Raw genomic sequence first — 19214 nt, forward strand, 5'->3', positions numbered from 1 at the left:
ATGAATAAATATGACGCGTTATTTTTACATTATAAATTACATTTCGAGTAAATTAATTCAGGAAAGATTTCCAGTCTTCTGCATTATCTCTCACCTTATGGTTTATGACTACTAAACTAGAACAAGCGAAGCGAAAAGAGTGAAACTGCACCAGTTAGCTGTCAGAAAAATTGCTAGTCTTGTGCGGTCCACTGAAATTTAAAACTGCTCTTTTTTTCATTAATTTTTTACCCTGAGCTGAGTGATGTTTTATGAATAAAGGTGTTAACTCTTTCGCATCGAAGTCGCCCAAATCGCCCGACCATTCAGACATTGGCAGGTGGCCCGAATACCTGAATCATTTTCGACATAGTTCTCTGCCCCCTCACAGTGCATTGCCCATTGCTTTCGGGAGTTGTTAAATGACATGTCAGTCATTGTTTTGAAGCGACTAAAAGTCGTTCTGTTATTTGAATGCATCTTCTTTTTCCTTTAATTACTGTCAATGTCTAGCTATTGATGGCCGAAGTTGCAAACCTGTCCCGCGGGAAAACTGCACATAGTGGTGAAAGCGTCCAAGAAAGTAGTTTTCGTGGGTTATTGTTAGCGCTGCAGCATTCATGCAGGAAGGAAAACCATTCCAGGCGACATTCGTACACACGGGTGTTTTCGATGTTTGAGGGAAACAGATTTGGTCCTCTCTCTATGCGAAAGAATTAAGAAAGATAGAAAATCTCTTCAATGGACAATATTTGAAAAATAATCGCGCACTTTAATATTTGTAGTATCACACATTTTCGTTCTTTTGACTTAATATAAGATGACAAATACAAAATTAAGTTCTTGGGATTTGTAGCGTCGTTTCTAACTTGAATGAAAAACCAGGATTCTTGCTGCTTAACAAGAATACCCCAGGGATCTGGTTAAGATTTCTACGGCTCCTTTCAGGCGGTAGTATAAATGTCACATAGTCATAAGGCATAAAATGCGGACGTCTCGTTCAATCTCAGCCCTAACCAATTAGAGAAGCTAAATTTGCGTATGCGTTGATGTATCTACAGCTTCCCCGCTCAATAGATTTCGGGCCTTCGGCATAAGGTTGAAAACTTTGAACTATATGCTAAAAACCCTAAACCAGTTTTTGTGACGTACAAGGTCTGGTTACCTAGCGATGTAGCTCAACTTAAACCAGTTATGGCAATTATACCACCGTTTGAAGGAAGCCTACTTAGCTCCTGGGGTAAATAGATTATCTTCAAAGGAATACTGCCACTGATTATTTAGTGATCCGTTCAGGCTCGGTAGTTACCGTACGGGTGCCGTCAGTCTATCTCTGGCTCTCTGGGTCGCAACATCTCACTATTAGATTCGCCTTAGGGTAGGACGAAAATCGTGTATGGGATTCATGCCTGGATCAGAGTCCCTGTCTGGCTTCATGCGTAACAAAAAATTGTAGGACTTGATCCATAGCAAGATGTTCTTTTTATAGCAGGTTATAATTCTAATGTTGTCAGCTTGTTTCTCAAAAGGGTTTTCTTCGGCGATATGTGTTTCGGCAGATTAGCTATCTGAGTCAGTCGTTATAAAGAATACCTTAAATGCCTTTTAATGCAAAGATTTCGATTTTAAAGACAAATTGGCCAGCATTCGGCTATTTGCAATAGTGGTAAACACGATGAAAGACATAAAAAGCATTGCTATTTCCATTATACTATTGAAAACCACCAAACTATGTCAATATCTGCCCGTTTCTTGCGTAGATGGTAGGTGCTCTGAATGATGTATTTTCTACCGACTATCAACAAAAGAGGGAAAATCAGAATCGATTCCTTAAAAATTTTTTATTTCAAATACTCTAGTCATGTTGTTGTAGTTCCTATCGATTTCATAAACAGATTTGAGATACTTTTGAACGGTTCTGTGCTTTTCAACATGCGAGAGCTTTGCGGCTTGTGCAGCTTGAAATTTCAACAATACTTCATATTTTTACCCAGAATCGGAGCAGCAGATATAATATATAGCTATTTTGGCTTACATCGGATCAAAGGCACTGCTTCAAGATGCCTAAAATCGAGGTTCGCGTTTCCCGAGATTCCTGCAAACGCAATTCGAATCTGCTTTCATTAATATCAAAAACTCTCCAGTGTGGCAAGAAATTATTATGAAGTAATATCAGAGTTCATGATGTCCAGGAATTTTTGCTTTGAATTTCCTATAAAAATTCGTAAATCTGGTCCTCATAAATGAAACCTGCCGATGACAACGATAATGAATTAATAGGGGGAATAGAAAGTAATGTCGTTTCTGCGCATGTCGACAACAGCATGCTAAGGGCAGAAGTGCAAGCAAATACATGTCACTCTTAACCAACCTTGGTCGACCATCCAAGCACATTTAAAGCAGAATGGAAAAATAAGCAAAGCAGGTGTTTGAGTCCCCCATAATCTGCCCAAAGAGAACAAAGCCAACCGATCCATCCCATGCAACGTATTGCTTCAACGGCACCCTACAAAACCGTTTTTTGATTACTGGAGACGAAAACTGGGTCCTATATGATAATCGAAAACACAAAAGGCAGTATTAATAAGGGTTACAAAGGGTTTATATCCCAAAAAGGCGCTTCTGTGCGTTTGGTGGAGTATTCGTAAAATTGTTCATTTTGAATTTTTGAAACCTGGACAAACTGTTAATGCAGATCTTTATTGTGAACAACTGGATCGAGTGAACCAATCTTTAATCGAAAAATATCCGGCGATTGTCAATAGAAAACGCATCATTCTGAAACACGACAACGCAAGACCGCATGTGCAAGACGGACACTGGAAAAAAATTAATGAATTGGGATGGGAGGTGCTGCATCACACACCATACTCGCCCGATATCGTACACTCGGATTTACATTTATTCCGATCCCTACAACATCTTTTTAGTGCCAAAAATTTTGAAAATTTGAATGATGTCCAAAATGCCATCTTGAGATATTTTACTCAAAAACCAATTGATTTATATCGGTCTAGGGATTGAAAATCTGCACACTAGATGGCAAAAGGTTGTTGATAACGAGGGTGATTACATTATAGATTAAAAATAAAAACGTGTTAAAAATTTATTCGTGTGATTTTAATGTAAGAAAGCGACATTTCTGGTCCCCCAATTATATTCAGCGTTTCTTTGGCAATTGCATTTAAAGTATCTTTTAGGAAAGTTCGCTTGAAATGACGCATAAAATGTCCTTTACCGTTTCTGTATATATCAGGGCAACATGAGTTAGGTGAACCAGATTAGATCTCGCACCACAGGGAGATTATTGATCTTGTATTTTCTGTTAACACCTACTAGGGAAATTTAGCACTTTTTTTAGAGAATGGTCTATTTGAAGGCTTTCGTTTTGCTAAAAGATCCTTACTCCAAGAAGGTTATTTAGAAACAATGCGATGATAGTTTTTTCAAATGATGGTAAGAAATATGTTGTAAAAGAAGATAATGCACTAGTCAGTGCATATTTCTTCTAGGTTTTTAAAATCCGTGGGCTTGAATGGGTTTGGTGTGATAACTCATTTCTGCTATTTATTTGGGTAAGAAATCTAAGTTCCTTCGTAGAACTTCGTTAGTTGCTTTCTAAACATCATCCGGACGTATGACTCGTAAGTGCAAATCTGTATCACCTCCAAGGCAATGGCTTCTAGAATGAACCAGTGGGCTTCCAGTAATATTTCTATCATTTCACTTGAGCTTTGCCATGTTTCTAAACAAAAGGCTGAAAATGGTTTCACACGTTTCTAAACAAGATGGCTGAAAATGGCAATATATTGTAGAAAATAATTAAAGCATTGCATTTCTTGTGAAAATTTTCTGTGCGAAGTTAGATCAAATATAAGTGTAATTATATATGTAAATAGTAGAAGTCTTAGAGAATTTTTTATTGCAGTATCTATGATAAAGATGTTCTGTAATAGTAACTAATCCACAATTTAATTCAAAGTGAACTTTCCTAATTTGCATTCTTGCACATTGTGTTAAATTTCAAATTAATAACTTTTCACTCCTAAATGTATTATTGCCTGCACAAGAAATACTCTTGAATTGATTTATTCACGAAAACTCTATTTAATTTATTCATATATAACTTTTAATTTTAACAGTAGGTATAATCAGATCCTTCAGAATACATATTTTGAATCTTACATTTTCAAAATCAAACGAATGAAGAACTGATATAAGAAAATACTAGCTTCGCTGCAACACTTCCAGTTATTCTCAGCTCAATAAAGAAAAAAAAAAAAAAAAAAAAAAAAACATATATTCACTTTAATTTATTTAATACACAAGTGTCATTACTTTAAATTCATATTATTGAGGCTATGGCGGGCGCTTGCCTATGCCGGCATCGGCCACTCCTTAGGTCAGATGTGGTGGTCTCTTTGCCCCCTATGAAATGTGATGCAATTTTTACATCCATGACTTCTCCAGGGTTTGAACTCCCGGGCCCTGCGGTATCGCAGTCAGGCTTTCCTATCCACTATACTGTCTGCCACTATACGGCTTGAGGCTAATTGTAGCTTGAGTCATTTTCTGGATATAGTGATAATATGCCACGAACATCAATTCGAATATCCAGTGCATGTTACGTTTTGCGAAAGAGAAATGTCGATGATTAAATACACTTTAAAAATGAATGCACTACGAGATTTTTACCAAAATGATAGCAGCATTTATAAGCCATGCATTTACAAATGGGGGAAAAAATCCAGAATAAAACGTAAACAACAGCATGCGGTCATAGGCATAGTTTCAAAGATTCAGTGTCGCAAGAGCAATAGAATCTCATTAGTCCATTTTTGAAAATTCCTCCCTCAGTGGCGATATTGGTGTGCTCTTGTAAAACATGCAATCCGGACCTGGCATTTTATTCCTCGGAAGAAAGCAAGGGATACATCAAATCTTAAAATTGTCGAATGTCTTGGTAATAAGGGTAGTAATGGAGTTCATATGTATCGGCTATAGATTGTACTTTCTGTGGCGATGATTGATTTGAAATCGAAAACTACTTTAGGACTTACCTCATGGTAGGACTTTTGGAGATTGTTAGATCAGTTACAGTGATTTTAAGGCGTTGTTAGATCAGTTACAGTGATTTTAAGGCGTGTTAGTGTGCTCTGTAGAAATAATCCTGCATTATTTGATGAGTTGGATAAGGGGTCCGTTAATGCAAAATTCTGCTACAGTTACTGGAAAAAAGTTGAATCAAATTAAATTTAAACGAAAGAAATTTTTTTGTTAACATCAATTTCTGAAGTCAATTTTTAATTAGAATATTTATAAGCTTTGCATCGAAATGTTTTTACCTGTTGAAAGGCAATAACTAAAGGCATAATGTAATATAAAACGAATTATGGAGTAGTTTGGTTATTAGAGTTGTTTATGACTTAACTGAGACGTAATATTTTCTCTTTGGTAACGGGCATAATTGGTAGAGAATATCGTAATAGAATTTTTAATGCATAATCCAGTCCGGAAAAAACGCTTGGGAATTTTGTAATGAATAAATATTGAAGTGTTATAATTGCTATAAGTAATTTTTAAAATATGATTCTCAGGGATAATAAAGCATTTTAACAGTTATCTTTAAAGTTCAGAACAGTTAACCAACGAATACTGGAAGCGGCTGGAAAATTACTTTGGAAAAGTTACAGGGTTGGTGCTGCCATCTAGTGAATAAATTATTAATTATACTTCTGTATTAATTCTGTTGTTTTAAATTCCTTTACAATTATAAAATTGAAGATTTTTTCTTCTTACAGTTTAAATAATATTAGAAATCGAAATCAAATTTGCTTTATCTACTGATTGCTATAATATGTTACTTATCTATAATAGTATGTTAAGTAATAAAATTTAAATAAAGATTTCAGACTTTAAAAATTGAAATTCACTGCAGAGCAAACTTAAATAAAATGCTGTCTGTATATATGTATATATATATAAATTTCATTTCTGTTTCTACTGAAATGTACCTTTGACAACTGGCATTTAATAAAGTAAAAGTAATTATTATTTACTAAAATTAAATAAATAAAAATAAATTAAAATTAAATACAATTAAAATAAAGGAATTTAAGAAGAATGATTAGAAACATATTAATTGCTGAGGTCTGCATATACAGAGAGGAATTCTGTTACAGATATGTGAAATATGGTATTTACACTTTTCACTCAGCAAAAAGTAAACAATACCTTTCCTGTCTACAACTAAGACGTTGCCATTTGATGACGTATATCATTCATGTAACTTCCTTAGACTGAACAATGTCAAAACAAAATTAATAGCCCATCTGGGCTATTGCCCTTTGGGCTTAATGAAAAAAAAATGTTTTTGGCAACAACCTTTCATTTGTAAGTGATTCGAGGTTAAGCAAACACAAAATTGAGAATTGAGGTTAATATCTTCAATTACTTCCTAATAGTCTTCAACGAGCTTATCCTTTTTGCATTTGACTTTAATTCCTAATATGCTTATAAATGTAATGTATTGTTTTTCAATCACATATCTAATTTGAGAAGTTTTGGTTTAACTCATAATGCATATTTTTTACGCATGTTTGTTCAGGTATTCAATCAAATTATCCCTCCCGATTTATCAATTTTAACAAAAATCTATTATGTTTTTCCCATTGATGTAAAAGTTTAAAATACTTAAATTGAAAACCTTCTGATTATATTTTAATTTAGTTTTTTATTAAAAATTGTTATCCACCTTAAGTAAAGCACCACTTTCAGTCGTCCATTAAAGACTGCTAATAGGTTTTCTATTAGCAGTACTAATAGCTAATAGGTTTCCTATTAGCAGTACCTATTAAAGTACAACTTTAGTTTGTCCAATTTTACTCAAACTCTAATCAACTTTTTACTTGAATGTAGGAAGCTTAAATACGAAAAATAAATTTTTTTTAAAGTTTCATGTAAATGTTATGCTCGATGGAAAAACTGATATACAGACAGACATCAATAAATTATAAAACCTTCATGTGAGGGGCTCTAATTTGTGCTTATTAATAGAAAACTCACAATCAGATTTTTAGACTGAAAACGTTACCTCTCTTGCATATGTGTATAGGTTGACGACAGATAAAAAGTTCCATTTTTAACAGCAGCCTCAAAAAATAAAAATAGATATAGGTCTGTATATAGACTGTATTTTAATATACTATTATTAGTCCAAAATATTATTAGTAGTACTATTAATAAAATATAATTATTGTCTCTGAAGGACTATTGCTTTCGTTTTGCGATTTTGCGTTGGTTCACAATAAAGGTCCGTTTCACTTTTCAAACTGTTGCCACCCAATGTTAGAGTCCTGCATTATATTTGAAGAAATTAAATAATCAAAAATCTGCGTAAATGAATGTATATTTCTCGCATTATGATAAAACAAAGGTACATAGAGCCATCGAATTTTGAATGACGTAATCCTCTTACGAATATGGACATGTGGAAGCGCAAATTTGAAATTTGTAATTTGCTTTATGACCGATTTCATATTTTGTAACACTTCAACGAACTTTTGATTAACAATATAAACGATTTCTAAGCTAGCAATTGCGACACTGTACGAAAAAAAGAAAACATTTTTATCTCCATTGCGCGAGACTGTGTTTCGGAAATTCTAAAGATATGCTCATTTTAAAACTAATTTGTGGTATACCTCTTGAATTGAATTTTATGGTTTAAGTGCGAAGAACGTGATATTTAATAAATAAATGTAACACACAAAATGAGGAAAAAAAAACTCTTTGGACGTAATTTAAAATCTGAAACCTTTCAGATTTTTTAAAAATCTGTAATAAATTCGTTCGTTATTTATTAACCCAAATGGGCGTTAGCCGAGAAGGTCTATTAATTTCATTTTGGCATTTCGCGTTGGTTCAATGAAAAAGTCTGAATCACTTTTCAAATTGTTGCCACCAATTATTAGAAACCTGCATTATGTTTAAAAAAATTAAATAATGAAGAATCTGCATGAATGCACGTATTTTTCTCACATTGAGAAAAAATAACGGTACCTGCCTAGATTCATCACATTTTGAATAAGTAGTCCTCCACCCGAATATGGCCAGCTGGGAACCCGAATTTTGAATTTCGAATTTCTTTTACTATCTGTTTCATATTTTGTAAACGTTTTTGTTAATTTGTTTTGTTCAGAACGAGCAGTGGCAACACTCTGTGGGGAATGAAATATTTTTATCTCCAGCCGCGAGACTGTCTATCGGAAATTCTAAAGATATGCTGTTTTAAAATATTTTTGCTCAAAGGGGCGTAAGCCCAGATGCTTTGGAAACGTGTAGTATGTGAAAATTAAAAAAATGCCCCTTTAAGCGTAATATAAAATTCGAACGCTTTCAGATTTTTAAAAAAAATTTTTTCACTATATTATTTTTTAAAATAAATTCTTTATTAAATCTTTTATTTTGAATAAATTCTTTATTAAATTATCATTCCTTTAGATAAATACATAGAGACAATGTGGCAACATCTTTTTATTTGCATTTCATATATATATATATATATATAGTATATTCAGGAGGAGGAATTTGGATATACGTATTTCATTTCTTATGACCGGGAGGAAAAGATTACGTAATTTCTCATTGTGGAATTATGTAACTTATTGCCCCTTTACATATAGATATGGTGTGTGTGTGTAATGAATTTTGTGTCAAGCTTCCGAATCAGCTACGTCATGAGCGTTATGAAAGCCGTGTGATATAAACGTATCTAGAAATGACGCAGTACAGAAAATTTATTACTGTTTTTAGAATACAGAGTGGAAATATGTAAATTAAAAATGAGAAATTAAGAGTCTGTTACTAAATTAAACTATAAAGCTGATTTTCATATTTTTTACCTTACACACACACTCACGTATATACAGAGAGAGAGAATATATAAATGGTTAAATTATCTGTAGGAAATGTGACGGAAAATTTAGATAGTAAGTGTGTGTACTTTACTATGGAAATATAAAACTGGAATTTGTAATTAACTAAATTTGAATTAATAATGTAAAATTATATATTAATAAAAATTACTATTAAACAATTATTATTAATTAGTTTTCAGCAAATTGTATATATATATATTTGTATGAAAAAATTTTTAATTTTCTGAACTCCCGTAATAAAAAGATAACAGTATGCGTTTCTTTTTGATCCTTAATATTTTTATGAATGGAACGCCTTTCAAAACTAAACTAATTATAGAATTAATTTGTATTTGTGTAGAAAATAATTAGATTCTTGCAATTTAATAAGCATCTGCATCTTTTATTAACTTCGAAACAAAGTTTTTAGTATACAAATATTTAAACAATATTATATATATTCCGTCTTTTAATTTCTGAGTCAGTTCGACCGAATTTGTAACGTTAATATCAGGAATAGTCCTCCACACTCAAAAATAATCCAACAATTGCATTTTAATGAAAACTCAAGCCTTGTTAAGTGAGATTTAAAGCATTTCATATTTTCACCTGTCTCCGAGTGCTTTTTATGCTGTTGCATAAAAGTAATTAGATACTTAATAAAGTTGAATGCCATTCTACTTTCTGGAAGTGCTCTTTAGTTTTTAGAAAAAAATTTTAATTGTGTGATGTTATAAATTCTCAAAGAAAACGCTTTTGAAAAAATAGTCTTTCGCCAGCTAAATTATATTCTCTCCTTATATAAACTTCAGAAAATGAGAAAAATATGAAAACCTTTTAAAGTAGAAGCTTCTTGTGAAAAAATTTAGAAACATAATTTTAGACGGTCGGAAAATACACAAACACAATCAGAATGAAAAAACTTTTTTTCATATTACCTAGAATATTTCACTTGTAAACAAATGTGCTTTACATACCGAATAGAAAAGCTGGCTATGAAAAAATAAATCTACTTGCTTGGTCCTCATTTGCATACAAGAGCTTATAAAAAAAAAGAACAAAATTCAAAGAGAGTGAGATGAGAAATTGCTGTATAAAAAGCTTGTCTCGGAGGTTGACAATGAATATTAAATGCACTTGTTTTCTTTTCTGCACGACGAGAGAATTAAGAAAAATTTAAGATTTAATTTACTTTCACTTGTCAAATTAGAGATTTTTGAATTAGAAAGAACTCCAGTTATTCAGACTTCAGAAACCTGAAACTCCAGTTATCCGGATCACTTATTCCTTTTATGTCCAGTAAAATTAGGCTTGATTTTAATTTATTTATATGTTTTCGTTTATTTTCTCATTAAGTAATAAAGAAAGATTTCTTTGATGCTTCACTACTGTTATTAAATAAGCATATATGCATGTATAAGATACATAAATTAACTAAAACTGGTAAGTAGATAAGTAACCTGTAGCCATTAGTACATTACGGGACAGGAATAAGCGTATGAGACACCTGAACGTTACCAATATTTTCTGCCCCATGATGATGCTGATTCAGGAAAGAATGCTACAGAAGCTACGTGCAAATTTTCTGAAACATTCACAGGCAGTTATCGTTTACAAGAAATTTGTGTACTAAATACAATATAAAATATATGCTATATAAAATTGTTTCCGTAACAGTTATTGCTAACACATATCTTGACTTTGTTGTTTTTGCTACACAGTTTGACCGTCTTAAACGCAACCCTGGCTGGCATTCTTCCAAAGCACATAGATTCGTCCAAAAGGGGCGTGATTACTTTTTGCAACGTGAAATGTCACGTGAAAGTCTTCTCTTCCGTGAAAGGGAATGGAGGAAAAAAAAGTCACCATCCTTCCACACTATTTTGAGAGTAATTTGGTCCGATTAGTGCATGCGTGTTTACGCTCATGGTCGCGGATGAGCCGGTCGAACTAATGCTCCCTTGTCTGATCTATAATCAGCCCAAGCCCACGAAATTTCTCGTGGCAAGGAGCGTAAGTTTATACCTGTTGTCGACAACCTTGAACGCTTTACAGGTGGCAGAGCGATTTAGTTCAGTTCCGCCCCCAATTTTGATGAAGAGCATCTCGGGGTAACGGGTCCGAGGGTCTCCTACCACCTGTCGAGAAGACGTAACTCAGCACGCAGCATATTTAGAGTGCCGCCATGACGCACGGACACTTTACATTTAAAAACATCCATACATTCTCCGGGATTCGAAACCGGTTCTTCGGCACGACAGGTCAGCGACGTTAACCACAATATTGGCTGGGCGGCGTGAGCAAGAAAGAAAATCTGATTGAATTATGAGCTGACTGTGTTTATTATTAACTGTAATTTCTATTGTTTTTTTAACTGCTAAAATTTCCAAATGAAAAACTATATTTTCTGGACACTGACGTCCTTTCCAGGGTATTTTAGATTTACCTCTTCATTGAAGTATTGGCCTATCCTACTTTTTCGTATATATTTAATCCATTTGAAAATGTTCTTGGGTATGTACTGACATTTATAAGCTTTTAAAAGTAAACTTTGAAGTTAGGAGAATTTTCGGGGTGCCGACAATATGGAGAGTCTGAGAATTCAAAGCTATCGGATAAGTTGTTCCGGCTAAAGAAACTTGATTCCTTACCTGTAATATAGAAGACATAAAGGTAATATTCCGGAGAGTATGCACAGTACAACATTATAAGTAGTGGGAAAGGATTTTTTTTATTGAGGAGAAATGGTCGTTGAATGGCATGGAACTGTTGTTTCTTCCTTTCGGTGCTGGATAGTTCAGATAACAACTCCGTAATTAACAATTATCTCTGGTACGGTGTTAAGCAGTAGTTTCTGAACATGAAGATTTACGCCCCAATCATATCATTCCCTTTTCTCATGGCGATGGTTATTTTGAAGTTTTTATTCTAATAATTTGAACGTGTTCCATCCTCCCTTTTTGTCTATTGTAGTTTCAAGAAATTCCAATTTGTTTATAGTCTAGCTCCCTTTCATTTCGACATCTGGTTTTCTTTGTATGTGTTGACCAGGCTTGTGAAATATTATTGCTTTTGATTTTTACTCTGAAATTTTTATTTTTTATGCGTTAAATAGTTTACTGGAGACTGCGAGAGAAAAGTTTATTATCTTTCATTTGTCCTCTTGTTCTGCAACAAGATGTATGTGACGTCGTATGCGAATACCGGAGCTTTTGCATTATTCTGCAATTGAAAGTATGAAACCAGAGATCGAGTTCATAGAGGATCCTTGCAGACATTCTCTTGTATGGCGCTTTTGTACTGCTGGGGTATTGTGAATGCTTCTACTTTTGAACAGATAGTTTCACCCATATTAATAAAGATGTTTCTTGGGATGTTTGTCTGAGACCTTGAAGTACAGCAGGCTATCAAACGGAATCAGATGCCGTTTCAATTGAAATATAAATGATCAGAACGAAGAATTTGTGATTTATTTTTTTGTGTTGTCCTCAGTATTTCGTCTACAACATTTGTAGTAGAAGGCTTTGGTATGAATACAAACATATCCTTGCTAAGTATTTTAAATTTATGAAAGTGGTGCTTTATTCTTCCGGCAATGGCTCTTTCCTGTAATTTACTAGTTGCTGGCAGGACGCTGATGGGCCTTTATATGAGCACCTATTTGTGAGATATTGGCCCTTTCTGGAGAAATGAATGAGTTGTTCTGTCTTGAAGACATTGAGAAAGGTGCCTAGTTGAAGAGCTTTATTGAATGAATCTGTAAGTTAGTGAGTCTTTTGAATTAGTTTTATGATTTTTATTTTATCCCGTACACAGCTGTTGCTTTTTTATTTGAAAGCATCTGAAAGGATTGTATTTGAAAAAGATTATATTCTGTATATCTTTAGCACTAAAATAACTGTCTTCCTCGGAATTTGGAATGCGTTGGTCTCTCCTGTCTGGGGCTTCTTCTGACGTATCATTTTCAGAAGAGTCCTCTACAGAAACAGAATCTATTATTCTTTCAACGAGAACATGTTGCGTCAACTGAAATATTCTTGAATTTGGGGCTATTGGTTGGTGATGTGATTTAGTTGGCTGAGAAACTTTACCTATTGAGATTTTATGGAGAATTCCATAGGGATTAGTATCGCTACTGCGGAATTCTCTTCAACTCTTCAATTTGGCTCCTGTTGTTTCTCTTCTATAAATAACTTTTCGCTTTGCATAGTCTAAATGTGCTTTGTTTCTTTCTTCAAGAGCGTTTTTCAATCTTTCTTCTGAGTGCTGTGGCTTCTTGAGGCAGGGAAATTGGCTGCCCACCAGTTAACACTTATAAAAATAATTATACAGTGCAAGTGAATCTACTGAGTTAGCTACTACGTGATGTTTTTAATCATAGGCAAAAGCGGGCGGCTTTTCGATGTAGTAATTATTAGTAGATGACTATGTTTTGATATTTCAGATTCGAACTGGAATGTTTATGACTAATATTTCTGCAGAATTGATAATTTCAAAATATGTTAATCCGAAAGTTCTCTCTGGAGAATGGTGGCAATGTAAGAAATGTAAACATCGTATACTCGCCCAAAGTTTGATTGGAGGTAGAAAGGTAACCTATGTAAAATTTACAGTAATTAAGTAATATATCTAATCCTATTTAAATATAACTAAGGAAATTTCGAGATATTGTACCAGCTTCCTCCCTGTTGAACGGAAGTTTGAACATAATAGTCAACGGGACTGGTGTTCATTTACATTCCATTAGTTTTCCAGTTTATTGGTGAGCTTTTTTATTGATTAGGAAACACTGTTTTGTTTTCTCTAATGTACAGCAATATCTGATGATATAACACTTGAACAAATCAAGTATGTTGAGAGAAAATTAAAATTTTCTCACTTGCATCTTTGAGCCCACGTATTTGCACAGAGAGAGAAAGAAAACTATTTTACGTCTAAACAACACCATACAAAAACTTTATGTCCAAGCTAGATATTTGGAGATTTTTTTTTAGACCACGAACGATATTTATACATTAAAAACTTGTCATGACCCTTCTTAATAAATAAGCTAAATTGATAACTAATCTAGCAGAATATATGTTAAAATTTAAAATTATTAAGGTTACCTCATAAAAGAAAAATTAACCTGCTAACTGTATTAAAGCTTTTCTACTACAACTATTTCTAATTTTTACTCAGCCCTAAATGAGTTATCCCTATAAATTAAAATTATCACAAAAATTATAAAAGAATGAATTTTTGTCATTATGTAAATGCACCATTTGCTTAAAAATCGACTTAAATTTGGGCTCATTTTAACTGCTCTTTGAGGTCAGTATTCAGTTTAATACTGTTGTAACATTTTAAACAGTTATTATGAAAACTATAGGTTTGAAACGTCTTTAAATCTATAATAGTTTTATATTTATTACACACAAACCTTCACAATAGATTTATTAATATTGAATTTAATTAATTGTTAAAATATTCTGTTTGTGATAAATCTGATACACCGCATGCGTTTTTATTCCATAATATGAGTTTGAAGTTTTAAAAGTCTATTAAATTTAGGTATGTTATTTTAACTTATATAACACTAAATTTTTATTTAATCCAGTGGCCGGACATTTATTCAGGAGCAATCTGTAAGGAATGGACAAATGCATCGATCTTTCAGTTGTCTCATTGCCAATAATATTGCACAGAAAACAACGTAGAGTGTAGACCGATATTGCACCCGAGAAGAGGAGAAAGACTCACACAAACAATTAGACATTACGTGGGAGTTGAAACCACACCCTGGAGTTCGAACTAGCAGCCAGATTTCACTAGCTACTTTAACACATAGTGTGATATGTAGTAAAACCTGTTTAAATTATCTAAGCAAATTCGGACGAAGATAATAACTTAGTTGTAGAAAACTAAATTTAATTTTATCACTAAAGCGGATATAATAAAGAATTATATCCCCACCTTCATCAAGAGTTCGATCTGCATATTCAGTTTATACCTTAATGCTAAAATAACCCCGTCTAATGGATGTAACAAGGGTTGCGGTTAAGAAGCAGTAAGGTAAGTTTCCAGACGGGGGTCAATTTTGACGATTAATCTCGGAGGTGGCGAATTTCTTTAGTAGTTCCCCTCTAACACAAAAGTAACAATAATACTGAATTTAAACCTTGACAAAAATTGCTATGTTTTTTTCCAAATCTGTCATTGTTTACAAAATATCGTAAACTAAGTTAACCTCGAGCTTAGAAAATTTGTGACTCTTGTTCCTCCCAGCCTCTGCAAACTAAATTCTCATAGTTCAATTAGAGCAAAGCTAACTTTTTTTTAATCGAATGGCGGGCACTTGGCTTTTTTCACCATTGGCTACTCCTAAGGCCAGAAGTGGTGGGCAGTGTTTTGTGGGGGCATCTAATAGGTGTCCCCCGTTACCTCCTATGAGGGGACAGACAATTTACATCCATGCCTCCTCTGGGATTCGACCCGTACCCTTCGATATTGCAGTCGACTTCCCTAATTACTATACCGTGTGGGCGACAGCAAAGCTAACTTGAAAGTGGAATGGAAGTTCCAAGCAAATAGATACTGTCCAAGTACAATACTGCCCACAGAGAACCAAAATAAGCCTACGGTTTAAAAATATGTAATAATTATAAAATGAGTGAAATATACGGTATATCAGTTTAAAATTACACAAAATGCAGATGTAGGATCCAATGTTTTTGTACCAAATTTCCATGAATGCCATGATAAATACCTTAGAACCTTGGAACTCTTCTTTGAGAACAAAAATTGTCAATCCAAACTACAACTTGTAATCTGAATAAGACTACAGAAATTTTTTATGCTTTAATAGGAACCCCATTCCAATCCCTTATGAAATAAAATCTATGTTGCAATTTTGCCTAGGTTTAAACTGATAAAATTCTGATTAATTTTATCATTAAAATTTTTATATTTCTTAACGTAAAGTCATTTTTTCTGTTCTCATATTTTGGTACCGATTACCTCATCAGTAGGAATTATTTTAATTAAAATTATTTATTTATGTAAGATTGTATAGTAAACTGACGAGGGCATCTTCTGACGGAAACATATGCTTTCATCGAAACATTCCAAAGAAGTATGGCTTGTATTCAAGTTACTCTTGAGGAAGTGGGTATTTGGAAACGTTCATGTATTCGGCCTGCTTCCTGGTATTTGAACCCAAATCTAAAAATCATACTTTAATTTATAAATTCGATGGTATTTTCCAGTAAGTTACGCAATGTAAACTTAAGTCGTTTTTAAATAGACTTGCCTTCATTTACTTATTTAGGTTGCAGAAAACTTTGTAAAGCTCTGGAGAAGGTACTTGATGATAATTAGAGAATGTGTTCGGAATTAATATTTTATCACATAAATAATTGTATAGCATTACTGCCATAGGCAATGTTACATATATTAATGTACATTACATTATATTAATCTATATCATTGAAACCATCTTCACGTTCAGCTTTAGCAATTATGATATGACTCAATTATTTCGTATAGTCCAATTACTGATCTGCCAGAGCTGAAACTGGCGAGAGTAATAAATCGAGAGGGAAAGGAATTACCGAACCTTGAGGGCTGCGGCAAGCGATGCGGGAGAGTCTGTCTACACGAAGTTGACAAGTGGTTAGCTCCTTAATATTCTGACTGGACATTTAACCCTAGCAACCTTCTCCTTGCAGGCATGCAGATGTTCGCAGTCTCTCTAACTTCTCTGTGCTCGCAGGCATGCACATGTCCGCGGAGACTTTCCGTCTCCTCTTAAACCAATAAAGCATTTCGTAGTCCCTATTACTCCTTGTAATGTGCGAAAAATTGCTTGCATTTCTTATACACCAATTTACCTTTTTTCCTTAGAGATATTCCAGAATCTGTTTATGAAGTCCGTAGTTACTTTGTAACACTTATCATATAATTGTTTTAAGAGCTCTATGTAATGGAAACGTCGGTCAAACATTATGGCAAAAATTAAGTTGAATGTACAAGACATCGTCTCCACGAATAATTACTTAACGTGCAATGGAATGTGTCTAGAGGTTGTAGAGATACTAGGTAATATTTTGGAAGCGGAAGAGATGAACAAATAGCAACGCCTTCGCCGGGAATCTAACCACGGTCCTCTGGAATACCGGCCCAGCGTGCAGAACCACTACACCACGAAGGCACGCCAAAAAGGTGGGAGAAATAACTTATAAGGTATTCCATCTAGAAAATAAATCTCAACGCGTTGTGAGAGCGCAAAAACCCAATTGTTAAAATACTAGAATTATTGAATATATTACTCAATAATATTGAAACATGTCATTTACCCGGATAGTGCCGATCCTTGAGTTAAAAGACACGCACAAGAAACATATTTTTTACATATTTTGACAATTTTATTACTTTTGTAGCTACTTCCTGAATTTACTAATAATATGTATATATAATATTATATCGTCATACAGAAGTTATCGTTCAGAACTGAATGAGAGAAGAAGCACATTGTGATCGTATTCATGGCCTCGGTTTCGAAGCTTGCACGTGCACAGATTCGTAGCTTGAAACATATGGATTAAATAATTAAGAAAGCACAAAATATATTGACACATCGCGGCGAATGATATGTTCTTCAAATCACAAGTGATATTTTAGCATGCACGAAGAATTATTTAGGCATTACATATGCGTTCACAATACCTGCAGCACATGGTGAACGATGGATGAAGCTGGCGGAAGTCGCCGGTAGTAATTCGTCTCAACTTCTATATGGAATCAAGCTTGAAGAAATTCCTGTAATTTCTGATGCTTTTCGAGAAATTCAGAATTTTCAGAAGATATCAATGAGACATTCACTTCAACATGCGCACAAACAAAGTGGTAGAAAGGGACAAGGCGAGGCGAAAACATTTCGTCCCTTGCAGGTCTCATTGGAATAATGTGTCACAAAACCGGTTGGGTCCAACTTTATGCTTTCGCGGTTAGCGATGACGATTAATTTAATCGAAGTGGCAGTGTAAGAGCTTGCTTTTACAAACAAAGAACAAAACTATGAACTGTATTAATTCAATTACAGATTTAAAAAAAAATGTGTCACGTAGTTAAATAATCAGACTCCTTATCAACAAATTTATCACCTTTCTTGATGACACATTCACCATCAATACATTTATCACCTTTCTTGACCAATACATTCATAACTTTTCTTGATAGTGCAATGCACCATCAAGAAAACTGCCAGTTCTTGTGGTGCTGCCTGGAATGCAGTGGTTTTTGACTTTGACATCATTCAGATCTCCTCACAGTGATTTAACTGAAATTCACAACGACTGCAGCAAAAAATGTCTGGACTGTACAATGGAAGTTTGATTTGAAATCCTAATTTCTGACTGATGATAACAGTACAGTGACTGGTGATAACAGTGTCATATGAAGACGCGTGTTTGGGAACTTTTGTCTCTATTCCATTGCCGAAACATTGATTCTTCCAGATGCGGTATATTTGGAATTCTACTTAAAAATAGAGAAAATATTTTCTTTCAGTATTCTCATTTCTATAAAATTTCTTACGACTCTTACAATATGTTCCGGACTAAATGTAATATAGAATAATGTGTTAGGAACCTAGATTAATCGATTAGGGTTTCATATCTCCTTCCAGCAGTTTTTAGATGTATGTAAAGGGAAACGTAAGGAAAAACATAGTTTACCATCCATATTTATTTTCCAAGTTTTTCTGTAACCATAGCTGCCTAATATTTTTAAATGGCTCCCAAACTAACCGTCTTGGACGACTATCTGTCACCAACTTGGATTTTTCGACTGGAGGCTGCGTCTTCTTGCCCTATTTACTTTTTGTGGGAGTATGTAAGGAAATAAAGTCTTTCTTTCTTCGTATGTTTGTGGAACAGGAGGTACAATGTAGGTTCAGGTATTACGAACAGACAGATAAAATTCATGGCAATCGCATAGTGAATTTCTCATGAATTTTTCATTACTAGTTCCTTAATTTCTTCTTCCTCTGCAAATATTCGCAACTTCAAATACTGTAGAAACTTTAATTGAATCGCAAGATGTAAACAGGCGCTATGTGACCAAAGCTAAATTTTACAGGAGCTGCAGTAAAACTACCGTGTTAATTTCGCGTAACAGTCTCACCCCCATTTTGAAGCAGAGGAAATCTCAAAATATTTTCCCCGCATATCAGTCGCAGTCGCGTATTTGACCTTCATCTAGAAAACAGAAAATTATCAGCTGGTACTCTTCCCAGTTGATAATGGATTCATCTGTTATGTCATTCCCATTGACATC

General features: G+C 33.9%; 1 protein-coding gene across 3 annotated transcripts in view; it reads left to right on the forward strand.

The window, feature by feature from the left end:
- The window catches only part of LOC118193355 (cell adhesion molecule Dscam1-like), a 978906-nt gene that overhangs the window by 851354 nt on the left and 108338 nt on the right, over positions 1–19214 (forward strand). The window lies entirely within an intron of this gene.

The sequence above is a fragment of the Stegodyphus dumicola genome, chromosome 9, assembly GCF_044657685.1.
Source record: "Stegodyphus dumicola isolate Sdum_Otavi_A_Nest chromosome 9, ASM4465768v1".
NCBI classification, from domain to species: domain Eukaryota; kingdom Metazoa; phylum Arthropoda; class Arachnida; order Araneae; family Eresidae; genus Stegodyphus; species Stegodyphus dumicola.